Here is a 15,582-nt window from a genome sequence, read left to right on the forward strand (position 1 = left end):
GCGCTTTGCCGTACATAAAACACAAAAAGTGTTGATTTGACCATGAATATCACAAAGGATATTGTTCTTGAACGAGCCGATTGCTGTTATTAAGTGTTTTGAACGCGACTGAGCACAAGTTTTACCCGGGAACATTTCTGACAACAATCTAAAGAAAAATAAGACGACAACACGAACACAATGATGAGGAGACAGGAACATAACCACATACTGTCATTGCCAGTGGTGCCCTGCTGCTGAGAAAAATAGGCTGGGAGGAAGAGGAGAGACAGAGCGCCAGAGCGAGAGGAGGAGGAGGAGGTAAATTGAGTGCAGGGGATGAAAAAAGCTTCAGGAAGCAGCAAAGGCAATGATCAAGACAGAAAAACAGAGAGTGAGAGCGAGAGGGTGGGGAACGCCTTGGAGAGAAAAATCACTAGCCGCTGTCAGATCTCTGAGGCATTACAGTGTTCGAGCAGAAAGATATTTACTCTAATTAGAAGCAGCTAATGTCTCTCCAGGTACAGGGGCTGCCACAATAATTACGAACACGGGGGCTCGTATTGTCCCGAAAGAGCTCCGCTGTACGTCATTAACACTTCACTGACAGCACGGGCCGGCGGTAATGCAACGTAATGTGTCCACTGCACCATTCTGTGGTCCACGTGGTCATTCTGGGGTAATAGGGGGTTTTTATGGGAATTTACACCCCCCCCAAAACATGCCAGTCTGGCCTAGATGTGTATGTAATCTGTCACAGGGAGCAGTGGACTGGGGGTTTAAGGGGCGGACACGTTATACATTTCCCTATTGAAGATCGAGGGATGGCTTTATTTAATTCATTCTGCATGCTTTTGTCTAATTTCACGTAAGGTTATTTTTAAGTCTATATTGGTCATCATGAAAGTAAAAAGACATATTGTATTTATCCCTCATTGAGCCGGAAGTGGGAGATTTAGGGTGCACAAACTCTACATCAGAAAACGGGATTAAACTGAGATTAATCCTGGAATTAGACCAGGACTAAACCAGGACTAAAGCAGGACTAGACCAGGACTAAACCAGGACTAAACCAGGACTAAACCAGGACTAGAACTAGGACTAAACCACAGAGCTGCGTTCACACTCGCCTTTGTTGGGTCCTAGTTTGAGCCCAGTTTGAGTCCTAATGTAGACTTTATAATGTCCTATTCTCCTGGTTTAGTCCTAGTTCTAGTCCTGGTTTAGTCCTAGTTCTAGTCCTGGTTTAGTCTTAGTTCTAGTCCTGGTTTAGTCCTAGTTCTAGTCCTGGTTTAGTCTTAGTTCTAGTCCTGGTTTAGTCCTAGTTCTAGTCCTGGTTTAGTCCTAGTTCTTGTGCTGGTTTAGTCCTAGTTCTAGTCCTGGTTTAGTCCTAGTTCTTGTGCTGGTTTAGTCCTAGTCCTAGTCCTGGTTTAGTCCTAGTTCTAGTCCTGGTTTAGTCCTAGTTCTTGTCCTGGTTTCATTCTGGTTCTTGTGCTGGTTTAGTCCTAGTTCTAGTGCTGGTTTAGTACTAGTTCTAGTGCTGGTTTAGTCTTAGTTCTAGTCCTGGTTTAGTCCTAGTTCTAGTCCTGGTTTAGTCCTAGTTCTAGTCCTGGTTTAGTCTTAGTTCTAGTCCTGGTTTAGTCCTAGTTCTAGTCCTGGTTTAGTCTTAGTTCTAGTCCTGGTTTAGTCCTAGTTCTAGTCCTGGTTTAGTCCTAGTTCTTGTGCTGGTTTAGTCCTAGTTCTAGTCCTGGTTTAGTCCTAGTTCTTGTGCTGGTTTAGTCCTAGTCCTAGTCCTGGTTTAGTCCTAGTTCTAGTCCTGGTTTAGTCCTAGTTCTTGTCCTGGTTTCATTCTGGTTCTTGTGCTGGTTTAGTCCTAGTTCTAGTGCTGGTTTAGTACTAGTTCTAGTGCTGGTTTAGTACTAGTTCTAGTCCTGGTTCAGTCCTAGTTCTAGTCCTGGGTTAGTGCTAGTTCTAGTCCTGGTTTAGTACTAGTTCTAGTCCTGGTTCAGTCCTAGTTCTAGTCCTGGGTAAGTGCTAGTTCTAGTCCTGGTTTAGTCCTAGTTCTTGTGCTGGTTTAGTCCTAGTTCTAGTCCTGGTTTAGTCCTAGTTCTTGTGCTGGTTTAGTCCTAGTTCTAGTCCTGGTTTAGTCCTAGTTCTAGTCCTGGTTTAGTCCTAGTTCTTGTGCTGGTTTAGTCCTAGTCCTAGTCCTGGTTTAGTCCTAGTTCTAGTCCTGGTTTAGTCCTAGTTCTTGTCCTGGTTTCATTCTGGTTCTTGTGCTGGTTTAGTCCTAGTTCTAGTGCTGGTTTAGTACTAGTTCTTGTGCTGGTTTAGTCCTAGTTCTAGTCCTGGTTTAGTCCTAGTTCTTGTGCTGGTTTAGTCCTAGTTCTAGTCCTGGTTTAGTCCTAGTTCTAGTCCTGGTTTAGTCTTAGTTCTAGTCCTGGTTTAGTCCTAGTTCTAGTCCTGGTTTAGTCCTAGTTCTAGTCCTGGTTTAGTCCTAGTTCTAGTCCTGGTTTAGTCCTAGTTCTAGTCCTGGTTTAGTCCTAGTTCTAGTCCTGGTTTAGTCCTAGTTCTTGTGCTGGTTTAGTCCTAGTCCTAGTCCTGGTTTAGTCCTAGTTCTAGTCCTGGTTTAGTCCTAGTTCTTGTCCTGGTTTCATTCTGGTTCTTGTGCTGGTTTAGTCCTAGTTCTAGTCCTGGTTCAGTCCTAGTTCTAGTCCTGGGTAAGTGCTAGTTCTAGTCCTGGTTTAGTCCTAGTTCTAGTCCTGGTTCCAGTTCCAATTTAGTACCATTTTTGATCAGTTGTAGGGAAAACTGCCCAAGCACAATGACATAAGGAGAACGTGCAAAATCGGTTTCGCCTGGAGCAAGTCGCTAACCACTCGACGATGAAAAGCTGTTGTTTTCTACTGTGAGTATTTATAGATATAAAGTAGTCGATTTGAAAAAACAACATTGTGATTTTTTGGTATTTATACTGCATAATGTCCAATAATATAAAACATTGACTGCGTATTAAAACACTTTAATACCTGCATCAGATTACTACATGTCAATATACATTTATCTGTCTCTAGCAAACAAACAATACACAAATGAATACATAGTTGTTGAAGTAGTCGAATAGTGAAAATACAGTTAGAGTACAACAGTCGGCCTACTGCAGTACAAAGACTAACAAAGATCTAATTGCCAAGTATGCTTTTAGTTCACATCTGATCCCTAAACTAAACCCGCCTCTCCTCTTCCTCTCCTTTTCCCTGACACACAAACTCTTTCCCGTTCTTTCCTCCCATCGAGGCGACAAACACGACTTCACGACACAATCCCAAAAAATGACACCGAAATAATCCCCCCCCACACCCCTCTCCTCCTCGCGATCGGCCCCCCAAACGTACGGATTTACAGTCGAGTTCCACGGCGACGTTTTAATGCGTCATAAACACTGGGCTGGTTTTTTGCCTCTCGCTCCCAATAAAAACAGAGCGGCGCGGGGGTGTGATTCGGGGAGCTGGGGGAAATTAAAGCTGAAGTCGGCCTCCTCCTCCTCCTCCACCTCCTCCTGCTGCTCCTCCCGCACGGTGCACTCCCCCATCCCCGCTCCCCGCTCTCAAACACGGGCCTACGAGTACACGAACGCACCACACACACGGTTAATCAGCAGCCCGCCGAGAAATCTAAGACTACATCTACACCCAGTGGAGGGAACACGATACGACCGCAGCTTTCGCTCTTCCTCCCCGCGCGCTCGCTCCCCCCGCTCGCCCGCCACGTCGTCAGCACCGCCGCCCCGCTGATAAATTAAGAGGCGGAGGAAGGAGTCGAAGTAGGCCTACTGTTGCTCGGGAATAACGAGGCGGCTGAAGGCGGGACAATTCCGAGCTCGAGAGTAGAAAAGTACGAGGTGAGCTTTAAAGTGAGTTGCGCTGTTAATAGACTGAATAGTGACAGACGCTTCATTAAAATGGTTTGTTGAGAATGATTCAGGCTTGGTAACGTACTTAATGCCATAACTACTAATCCTAACGTCTTAATTAAGTCGTTACGAAGCCTGAATCGTTCCTGATCAACCGTGTGTTCATTAAGAAGCAAGTGTTTGTTGAGGATTGACTTGAGATGAGGGAATTACAATGAGCTTCACAATGATTATAGTGTATGTACTTACTGTTCAATAGAAAGATGAAACAATACTTTTGGGGTTCAGTGTTTAGACTTCAGAGCAGGGGTGGGCAATTCTTTTCCTCCAAGGGCTGTATTCGAATCAAGGCAAGTAGCGGAGGGCCGGCCCGCGATCATTGGTGTGAATTTTTTTTTATATCAAATAAAATATCACTTTTCTGTCAAATATAAGCTATTGAATCTATTATTTAATTCATTTCACGTCATATTTATTAAGGATACAAGTGCAGACAGATGCCTGAGGGCAAAACATTTATTATTATTTATTTTTCTAATATTACTTGGCATGTTTGGCGAGCGGGATTATAAAGACAAACGGGCCACATGTGGCCCGCGGGCCGTAGTTTGCCCACCCCTGCTTTAGACCAAGTGGGACCTTTATTTTGATTTAAACATGCCATGATTGTGTTTCTTTGGATGCTTAGTCAAAGTTTATTTGTTGTGTTATTTACATTTTCGCTCTCTGGTCATGTTCTGTTCTGTGTTTGAAGTTTAATCTTAAAATCAAAAAAACTGAAACAAAGAAAATATACATATACGTTTATTGTGTGTACTGTGAATTATTTGCACGTGTTTATTTTTGGTAGAACAAACTTTTGCCTAATTTATAAAAATGTTCCTTTCGATTTGAGCTTTTAGAGTGTCAAATAAGTTCAATGACTCATTATGGTTCATTATTGTGTATTTTTATTACACCATTTATTTACTACAGCTCTTTGTTTTACTTTGCTAAATGTTTATTTCAAAAAGGGAACGTTGTTTACAGTAATATTTCGAGTATTAGTATATGGCAAGAACGATTGCGCCTAAGGAAACATGTACAGACACAGGGAGAACACGCAAACTCCACACGAAAGGCCACATTCAGCACTGAAATCAAACATAATCTTAATTTAAATAACACATCACCACAATACGGCTGCTCCTATGGATTACTTGAATGAACAAATAGCTGATAGTGATTGTTTAAGAAATATTAATTCATTGGGATCAAAAAATTCAACAGAAATAATCATTAAAGCAAGCCAAAATAAAAAGATAAAATGTACTTGCACGCCTCCATAAAGTACCAATATTTGCAACTGAGGTATAGAAATACAAAAAAAGAGAAGAAATCTTTACTCCTTAGAATTAAAAGTATCTAAACTATTTGTTATTGAAGCAAATAAGTAAAAATACATTCAAATAAACAGCGCTGTTACAAATTAGTCACGGAAATGGCATTGGCTCAAAGTAACGGAGACTGAAAACCGTCGCAGACAACGTAACCAAAGAAGGAAAGTCTGGAGCGTTTCTTTTCTCCCTCTCCATTTGTGCCTCTTGTTGCAGCCATTTCCAAAAGTCATTTTCAGACCGTGGTGACAAACATAACCCTGCAAAAATAAATCATACTTTGGTTGAAGACAAATGCCTGCTCCGCTGGGACGGCCCCGAGGCGGCAGTCATAATGGCCTCTCTCACTCTGTCCTCTGTTCACTTCTTTCACTCTTTTGGCTCAAACGGAGACGAGCTTTTGGGAGAAAATACACCCGAGTCAAGGCCCAAAGATGACGCTGTTAAAATGAGACTGTCCAAGTAAAAGTTCTGACGCTAGTATTTTTGTGATGTTGAAAGTATCGCTGGACAAAAAACACGCACAACAGGGTTTATTTCTAGATTTTCCAGACTTAGAGAAAGGTTTGTACGTGCTCCAAGTTACTTACTCAGTGGGGGGTGAAGTAAAAGTACACGCACAGGAGTAAAAATATATATATATATATATATGTGTCAAGTCATGTTTAAAATGTTACTTTTAGAGTCAAAACTAAACTCATTTTTGACTAAATAGTGAAATGTGATGATGGTTCGTCTTTTTAAGTCAATATATCAATGTTTCAAGACTTTTTATGAGTGTGTTTTTGTTTCACCTTCACACATTACAATAAACATGCTTAAAAATAAACCCTCAAACCATGAAATGTACTAATGTTTTTATCAAATGTAGTGGAGTAGAAAGTGCACGTACTGTAGCTGCTCTCAAATGTAGTCAAATGAAGTAAAAGTAAAAATAATCCATTATAAAACTTATCACTGCAAATTTCACACTCCAACCAAGATTAATTCATTTAAAACAAGATAAATCTGATTTTGTTCGTCAAGATTAACTAAATAAATGCAAAATAAGTAAGATTATTAAGCTTATTATCAGAATTCTTGATACGTAAAATTCACTTTAGATAATTTCACTTATATAAAAAAAATAGAAAATCCTAAAATAAATGTGTTTTTCTAGGTTCAAGGTGTAATTTTGCTGCGTAACGTAACTACAGCACTTTTATCTTTCATTTCTTCTTTCAACCACTCACAGTATATCACTAAATACCACAACTACTACAACGACTACTGCAGTTTGTGGCCATTAAAAGCCTAACAAACCTGCAAATCAGTCTGTTTAGTGCAAAACAAATACAGAACGTTTTTTAATGAATGTGTTTTTCCCCAGGTAATGTATCACTTTCCTCCAGCGTCTTCTCTGTTCGCAGTACAATACCAATCCGGATACGCCGGTGACAAGAACATCAATCGCCCCGGGCCAAAAAACTGCTGCCGTTTTGTGTAAACAAGCACAAAGTCATTAGTGGTGTTTGGAGGTTTGAAACACGATTTCTCCCCCGCAGTGGTTTAAGGTCATCACAGCTGTCTGATGCCGTGTCAAAGCAATAAAACGCTGGATTTCCTAAACACCCTGATCCCGGCTCCTCGGCTCGGCTCTCGGGGAATGGACTCCACCAGCTGCACACATCCGTCACTCACTTGTATATTATGATTACGACGACGACAAATAGTACCACAGACATCACTGGAATGACTACAGTCGAGAAACAATGCAATACACCCGCAACTACCCCAAAAATACAGGGTACTTCATGATAACTACGCTGTACTACAGTTTATTAAGCATGACTCAGGCTTAGTCACTACTTATGTAAGATTAGGGTTGAGTGTTAGGGTTAGAGTATCAGTTAAAGTAATTAATAAGCCTGAATTGTCCTTAATATGCTGTTTATTCACTAAAGCAGGGACATGTGTTACCAGATACCTCACGAGTAATTTGAAAGTCCTACTACTTCTACTTGTACATATTTCTACTGCTTTAAACACAGCAATGTTTATTACCTCAACCACTTAAGCGACTATAACAATCCGGTTACTCCAACAGCTTTGCTACTACACCCACCACTCGTTTACTCCTCACATGTTGAAAAATGGGTGAAGTGTCATTAGTTTAGGGGGGAAAATCAGGCTTAGTAACTTAATTAATACCATAACCTGACTTATTCTTAGTAAACTACATTTTCATCATGATTTACGTCGGTGTGCATGCTTTATTAAGGGTAATTCAAGTGTAGTTAGCGGTACTTAAATGTATTATTAAATGTACATTCAAGTAAAAAGTATTGTCTGGAAGTAACATCTAATTAAAAATTTGAAGTTAAAGCAATTAGAAAGTGAAAAAGACAATGAATCCACGCGGTCTGGTATTTAATATAGAAATAAAAATGTGAAAAACTAATTCTGAAAGAATGAGAAACCCAAAAGTTCAACTCATATACAACTTGGGTCGGCTGTAGACTTGCTCACAGTGCGAATAATAACCAAAGCGTTTACTCAAGTAAGAGTAAATAGTGTCATACATCACTTAAGTAGGGGTAAAAAGTATCCGACTACTCCTCCACATTCGTCCCGGGGCCTTCTGGAAGCTGCTCCTCTTATTACCGCCACGCAACCGGCGCAAACGCCTCCGTCGCATGTTGTGGTTTCCCAAAACAAAACCGTCTGATCTGGTGTCAAAGCAATAAAACGGTGGATTTCCTGCAACACCAGCGTCCCCGGGTCCCCAGCCCCGCTCGGGAGTCGCCCCCGGCCCCCGGCTCACTCCGCCCGGGGCCCGGCCAGAGAGCAGCTGCGTGCGCCTGTCTCTCTGGATCTCAGTGCTATCGGATATCCACTCCACCTCCTCCTCCACCACCACCACCACCTCCTCCTGCAGACCATTACACAGGCCTCTTTATGCTGTGCTAAAAGCTGCTCATGTTCGAACCCTCCGGGGAACAGCTCCTTAAAACACGCGGCGGATGAGAGGCGCTGTCTGGTAAAATATTAATAGGAACTTAATTGGTTGTTAATGGACTGGGTGCTTGGGTGTAGGAATCGCTCTCCATTTAGATCAAGCCAAATAGTCAAACAAGCCTTTTCTGGGGTGTCCTCTTACCACCTTCACCGCCGTCTTAATTGTTTGCCGGTCACTCTATCCGTGAGTTGCGGTAACCGTGCTCAAGTTTTATGAGAGAGGGGCTTTGGCTCGGTGGCGCTCTGACCTCTGCACCGGCCGAATCCAGCGTCGCGTCGCATTAGCGGCTAATGTCTTTTTAATTTCGAAGTTATCGGCGAGAGTTTGCGAGGTCGGCGAGAGTTCCATTTGAGTTCGTCCAAACAAAAGGTGGTAAAAGTGATACTTCCTGCGTCGCTGGAGGTCACGGCTCTCACGGTTTTGAAGAGGCAGTGGTTGGATGCAGGGGTGCCGAGGTTTTTTGGAGGGTTTTTTTAGCGTTTCGTTGTATGACGTGAACGTTCCGGTTGGTTTTAATGAGGTAGCGTTGGTCGTTTGTCGAAGGCGTCGTGTTTATGTGTTCAACAAGCGGCGCTATCGAGAGTCGACATCTGACTTCCACTTCCACTTTGTAAAGTTCACAGATGTTTGCAGAATTTGTGGTGCTCGATGAACTAAAACAAACACAAATCACGGTCGAACCTTTGTTATGTTTGTATTTTTGGTGCAATTCCAGAAAAACTTTGGATTGAAGACATATTTAAGACGGTATTTTCCGGACTATAAGTTGCACCTTTTTTCATACTTTGGCCGGGGTGCGACTTATACTCCAGAGCGACTTATATGTGATTTTATTCGTTATTGTCACACTGGAAACCGCATTTCACAAGTTGATTATCTTCACACTGACAACCACAAGAGGGCGCTCTAGGCTCTAAGCGACGCAGAAGAAGAATCTGCACTTCCTCTTCCTCTGGAGTTTGTGGAGTTGTTTGAAGTGACACAGAGGAAGAAGAATTCAATGGATTTAGTGATTTGGGGTAAAACTGATGCTTTGGTAAACTTGTTAGCATGTTCTTTATGCTATAGTTATCTGAATAACTGTTAATATGTTACGTTAACATACCAGACACTTACCACAGTTCTGTCTGTGCCTCATGTAGCTGAAGGTGTTAGCGTTAGCATTTAAATTGCATTTCAAGATGAAATGTCTGTTCTTGGTCCTGGATTTTATCAATACAATTTTCCCCCAAAAAAGTGCGACTTATACTCCAGTGCGACTTATATATGTTTTTTTTTTCTTCTCTATTATGCACTTTTTGGCTAGTGCAACTTATACTCCGGTGCGACGGAAAATACGGTAATCAGCAGTACTTTTTACTTTCTTACTGCTCATTAAAGCTCCAGCGTTGGGCAGCAGCGTCTTCTCTCCATCCCTGTCTCTCCTTTGTCTTGATCTGGATAAGACCCATTACCTGGTCATTAGCTTCAATGCTAATTTCGGCGCTAATTACTGCGTCAATACACCACGATAAACACTTCTCCACGCGGTAATGTTTTCTATGGAGGCTCCGGCGTTGCTCGCGTGTGCTCGAGCGCTGGTCAGTTTCCAAAAGAGTTTCCGTGGTTTTTCATAGTTTGTGATGTTTGGAGGCTCGAGCTGAAACGCATTAGTGTCGACGTACGGAACAATACCAGGCTTTAGAATGTGCAGAACCTACAGTTGTAACTCGTGAAAAAAGAAAGAAAATATTGTCTCCTCCAAAGTTGCTTCAAATAATGTGCTGGATATGAGCTATTTTTCTTTTTTTTAGGATAATTTAAGGTGCAACATGTCACTTTACTGGTGGAGGGTCCTTCATTTGTTTTCACAGGAATGTTTTTTATTTATTTATTCCTTTTTATCATCCTTTTTATTATTATTATTATTGTTATTATTATTATTATTGTATTATTATTTTTGATTGATGATTTTTTTAATTTAAAAAAAATGTATTATTAAAAAAAATACATATATACTGTATTTTCTGGAGTATAAGTCGCACCAGCCAAAAATGCATAATAGAGAAGAAAAAAACATATTTAATTTGCACTGGAGTATGAAATGCGGTTGCAAGTGTGAAAATAACAAATAATATCACACATAAGTCGTTCCGGAGTATAAATATATAAGTATAAATATAAGTATAAGTCGCACCCCGGCCAAAGTATGAAAAAAGTTGCAACTTATAGTCCGGAAAATACGGTACATATTATTATTCTTTTTTGCCATGATCCTCTCACATACGGTATAACATAATTGCATAGTCAGCTGGTCCAAAACCTCATCTACAACAACAAAACCCTTAGAATCCGTCCATAAACAATCTAAAAAACACTGTCATATTCTGCACAAACACAATCTGACTCTAATGTCATATTCATGTGCAATTACTGTCATACTCACAAGCAATTAAGGCCATATTCATGTGCATATAACTGATGTAAATAAGAGTGTTTCATTTTGTTTACTTACTTACTATTAGTATTATTTAGTCTTATGCTAGCTATTTTTACTTTACTTTATTTTATTATTATTATTATTATTTTATTATTATTAGGCCCGAGCGCCACAAGCTGGCGAGAGGCCTATTAATCTCGTAAGGCCGTGCGAAGCACGGCTGCGAAAGTGCGCACGTAGTGCGCACGAAATCGAGCGCGAAGCGCTCGCCCACTTCCAAACACTCACTAACGCACTCCTCCACTCATGCACGCCCCGTGCATACTAATTAGTTGTAGGAAAATGGAACATTACCGTTGTAAACGGGCGAAGCCCGTGCAAAAGTTCGCACTAAACGAGCACTTTACATTGGGATGACGACCGCGAAGCGGTCGTCATCCCCATATAAAGCACTCATTTGCGCTAAGTAGCTCACGAATACGTTCCCCATCTCTTGCATGTTCCGTGCATATAAGCATGTAATGCAAAAATTGAACATTATTACTGTATAGAGGGCCAAAAACACAAAGTGGGCGGAGCCCACTCAAAATTATCGAAAGTACCCGTCAGTGACCAGGGACCCACACCATGAGGTAGGAAAGCGCGAGCGCTTTCCGAAAATGTATAGTTTATGATATTTGAAAAATGGGAAACATTGTTTTCGCATCGGAATATTATTCTTTCTTTCTTTCTTTCTTTCTTTCTTCTTCTTCTCGGGACCAACCCCCCTATTTTTCACCCAGTGAACATTGACGAAAAGTCACAAAAATTTGCACACCTCTAAAAATCGTGCCTCTCTACATTCTGGCTATTTCCCTTTTCTAAAATAAAAAAAATTGGCGCGTCAGCGCCACCAAATGTACCAAAAATGCATTGAGAGATGGGAAATGACCCAAAAAAAATCTGATCGTAGAATCATGAAATTTGGCGCAGAGGTAGATGGTGACAAGAGAAGTAAAAAATATTATTACGGCAACGCCGTCCCCCGAACCAAATGTCGGCCATATTACTTCAAAAATGGCTAAACATGACTTCGGAGTTTTTCCAAACGTCGTACTTTTACGAACTCCTCCCAGGGCGTTGGCCCTAAAAAGCTGAAATTTGGTGAAAATGCTACTGAGGAGTGGGACATCAAAAGTTATCCAAATTACATTGATACCTCTCACGGTCTCTGTGCGGCGAAGCCGCAAACTGTAACTAAAATTTCAGAAATCTCCCATATTTAAAATTTCTGCCGTTTGCGCAGATAAAGTCCGAATTGCGTCAAATTAGAATCAGTTGTTAAACTCTTTGCCCTAAACCTACTTGAAGTGAAATAAATTCATTTGGCGCCACAGCGCCCCCTACAGATTTTATATGGAGGTTAAATGTTTAGTTTTGCGAAATTATATGAAATTTGACACACAACTCAATTTTAGCATCCCCATCAAAAAAGTCAATGAGACCCATGTCATAATTGTTATGGCGTTGCCGTAACGATGACCGAAACCTCCCATGTTATTCCAATGGGGCCAGAACATGTTTACACTTTAGACTTTCACAAACTCCTCCCAGGGCGTCAGCCCTATTAACCTGAAATTTGGTGAGACTCATCTTCAGGACCATCAAAAGTTATCCACATTTTCATTCAAAGAGTCACGGTGTCTGTGCGGCAAAGCCGCACATTTTGCCAAGAATTCAAAATAAAATTGCTTTTTGATGGTAAAACAAAGGGGAGAACATGTGACAGCGTCACAGATTCAGCAGTAGGCGTGATAAAAGGACAATTGGGGCGCGTTAGCGCCCCCTCCTCTTGCGGCGTGGCGGCGGTGTGGCGGCGGCGTGGCGAGGGCCGATCATTGCCGCTTGCGGCTATATTTATTATTATTATCTTTATCTTTTTGTACTATTTATCTATTTTATTTTTACTTTACTTTACTTTATTTTATTTCATTATTATTATTATTTTATTATTATTTTTATTTTTATCTTTATCTTTTTATTTTATTTATAAATTTTATTTATCTATCTTATTTTATTCCCCCCCTCCATTCCCTATTAAGATATGAGAGGAGTTTTGTTAATAAGAGTTGTTTTGTTTTATTCATAAGAGTTGTTCTATTAAGAGTGTTTTTTTTTTTTTTTTAGCTTCCTATAATTTGTTCTTTCCTTCTGTTTCTACTGCGTTTTAACACCGAAATGTCCCCATGTGTGGACTATAAAGGATTATCTTAATGTATAGGATCAAACAGGGCTCGGCTCCTCCATCGCGGGATCACTTTAGATCCAGTGAGTGACCAGAGTGACCAGAGTGACCAGAGTGACTCTAAAACACTGCGCCTGACGCCATGACAGACTCTGCCTCGCTCTTCTCTGTGCTAAAGAGCTAAAGAAGGCTCAAAAGTGCCTTATGGAAACACTGATTTGTGAGCACTGACTTTTTTTTTAATCTCTCTGTAATGTTCATGTCAAAGTTTATTTCTAAAGCGCTCTTACAACGCGCTGTACAAGTGCAATAGAATACATTAGTGACACATTAAATACAATCAATTACAACTACACGTGATGTAAGGAAATAATGACTCTGATCAGTTCATGTCAAAAGGCCAGAGAGAAAAGGTTGATTTTTAAAAAAGATTTAGGCTGTTAATAAATAAAATAAAATAAAATGAAAAATAAAATGAAAAATAAAATGAAAAATAAGATAGGATAAGATAAAATAAATTTAAGAATAAACAAAGTTAAAAAAGAAGATAAAGCAAAATAAAGCAAAATAAAGTAAGATAAAATAAATAAAATAAATAAAATAAATAAAATAAATAAAATAAATAAAATAAATAAAATAAATAAAATAAATAAAATAAATAAAATAAATAAAATAAAATAGACAAGCAGATGATGCCAGCAGACAGAGTAACAGGTCAGATCTGTGAGAGACAATTTCACACAGTGCTTTTTACACACGGTAACTTTTTTACGGACACCTTTTTAAGCTGTTTTTGACGCTCGGAGGGGAGAAAACGTTCAAAAGTCATCAAACTAGCGTGAAAATTAAGCTAAATCAGAATCAGAATAGGTTTATTGCCATTGTAATAAATGCCACTCCGAGTATATTATAACACACAAGAAAAGTCGATTGTGCAGCTCTTTACCAACTGAACCACTGCCTCCCTGATATAAATGGCTATTTCCTCACACGCTACAAAGCTCTGCCTTGTACTTACTCTGCTAGAAATCTGCTATTTGTTTTTGTGCACTAAACTTGTACTAAAATGTACTCTCCGCAGTAGCGAACGTAGCCCAGATTGCGGAACGCTTTCACAGTCCAACATCTACAACACGTGGAATAAAAGGAATACTTTCCGACTGCATGACGCTCTGTTTAATTTTTCATGAGAACCCTCCACATTATCCCACTTAAACTTTGGATGTTTGCGAGTTTTTGCTCTCTCTCGACAAGACAAGTCCACTCCCTTTAAGAGCGCGCTGCAATATTGATGCGTGTGAGAGTTACAAACAGAAAAATCAAATGGAAAACCAACTCCAGTTCAAATGTCTACATCAACGCATACATTTTTGATCGCGGCGAAACCCCCAAGACGCCAAGCCCTTTAAAGCGAGCGTCGGGAGCACGTCAAGCGGGGCATTATATTTAGAAATAAGTGATATTTCAGCATGTCTTTCGCGGCCCGTTCAGCTCCGATTCATTTATGAGAGGGACAAATAGTTGGTGCAGGAAGTGGGGCTGGGAGCAGGAGCGGCAGGGGTCACGGAGACTGCTTTTTACGGTTTGAGCTTTCAAAACGGACCGTATGACAAGGAAAACACCCTTCTGTTAAAAATATACCTCTGAGACTATTGTAAACGTGGGCAGAGTGAAGACAGGGCGTCAAGTGTACCAGAGACACATAAATCATGGACTATTACGATGCGCTTTATAATTTAGGCCGGGTTAACTGATGCTCCCTCTGCGTGACTTGTGTGACCTCAGAGAAAAAGGGCTGGATTGAGCATTTTTGTGTTGAATGTAAAAATCTGTGGGTTTTATTTATTTATTTACATTTTTAAAAATAAAAATCATTCAAACTGGCACGCCTCTATTAAATATGATTCTTTTGACGTTTTGGGTTTACTGTCAAATTCATAAACATGTTATTGATTTGCCTGGGATGTTCCAGAGTAAGGCATTAAACTTAACTATATCTACAAAAGCCGGAATATCTGATGTTCAAACCATGAAAGGAACAAACACTTTTTTTAAAATATATTCAAATAGTTCTTAAATCTCACAAACTCGTCAGCACATTGCTATAGTATTCACATGCATGAGTTTTTTGGTCACTATCACAGCTTTTCCAGATGCAAAACTGAAGCCGGGTGGACCGTCCGTGCATCAGCCAATCAGCTCTCACCCCGAAGTGTCATACATGTCTCTTCCTTACAAGTTCGCGAGTGATAAAATGTTTAAACAGTTTATTTTTGTATGTGGGGGTCTAATTTTGGTCACAAAATTCTGCTTTTACAAAACACTTTCTGTGGGAAAATCAGAATTAACTCATTTATGAGAAAGACGTTACCGAGGTGAGGAAAGTGTGAAGAGCGTTTCACTGGCCTCACCCGCAGGTTGGCAGTTTGATCCCCGCTCTCAAACCGTCAGAGCTCGTCTTCTGATCCGATGGTCGGTCAGATCCACTGGCCCGCAGGTTGGTGGTGCGATCGCAGCTGCCTCAGATGAACACTGCCATTGTGTCCTTGGGCAAGACACTTAACCCAACTCGCCCCCAGTGTGTACGAACACTAGTGTGTGATTGTGTGTGTGTGTGATGGGTGTCTGGTTCCTTGATATAAAGCGCTTTGCCTTGACTATATAAATGTGACCAAT

The sequence above is a fragment of the Eucyclogobius newberryi genome, unplaced genomic scaffold (genome assembly GCF_026437365.1).
Source record: "Eucyclogobius newberryi isolate DKJ021-1_F unplaced genomic scaffold, fEucNew1.0.hap1 SCAF_11, whole genome shotgun sequence".
NCBI classification, from domain to species: Eukaryota; Metazoa; Chordata; class Actinopteri; order Gobiiformes; family Gobiidae; genus Eucyclogobius; species Eucyclogobius newberryi.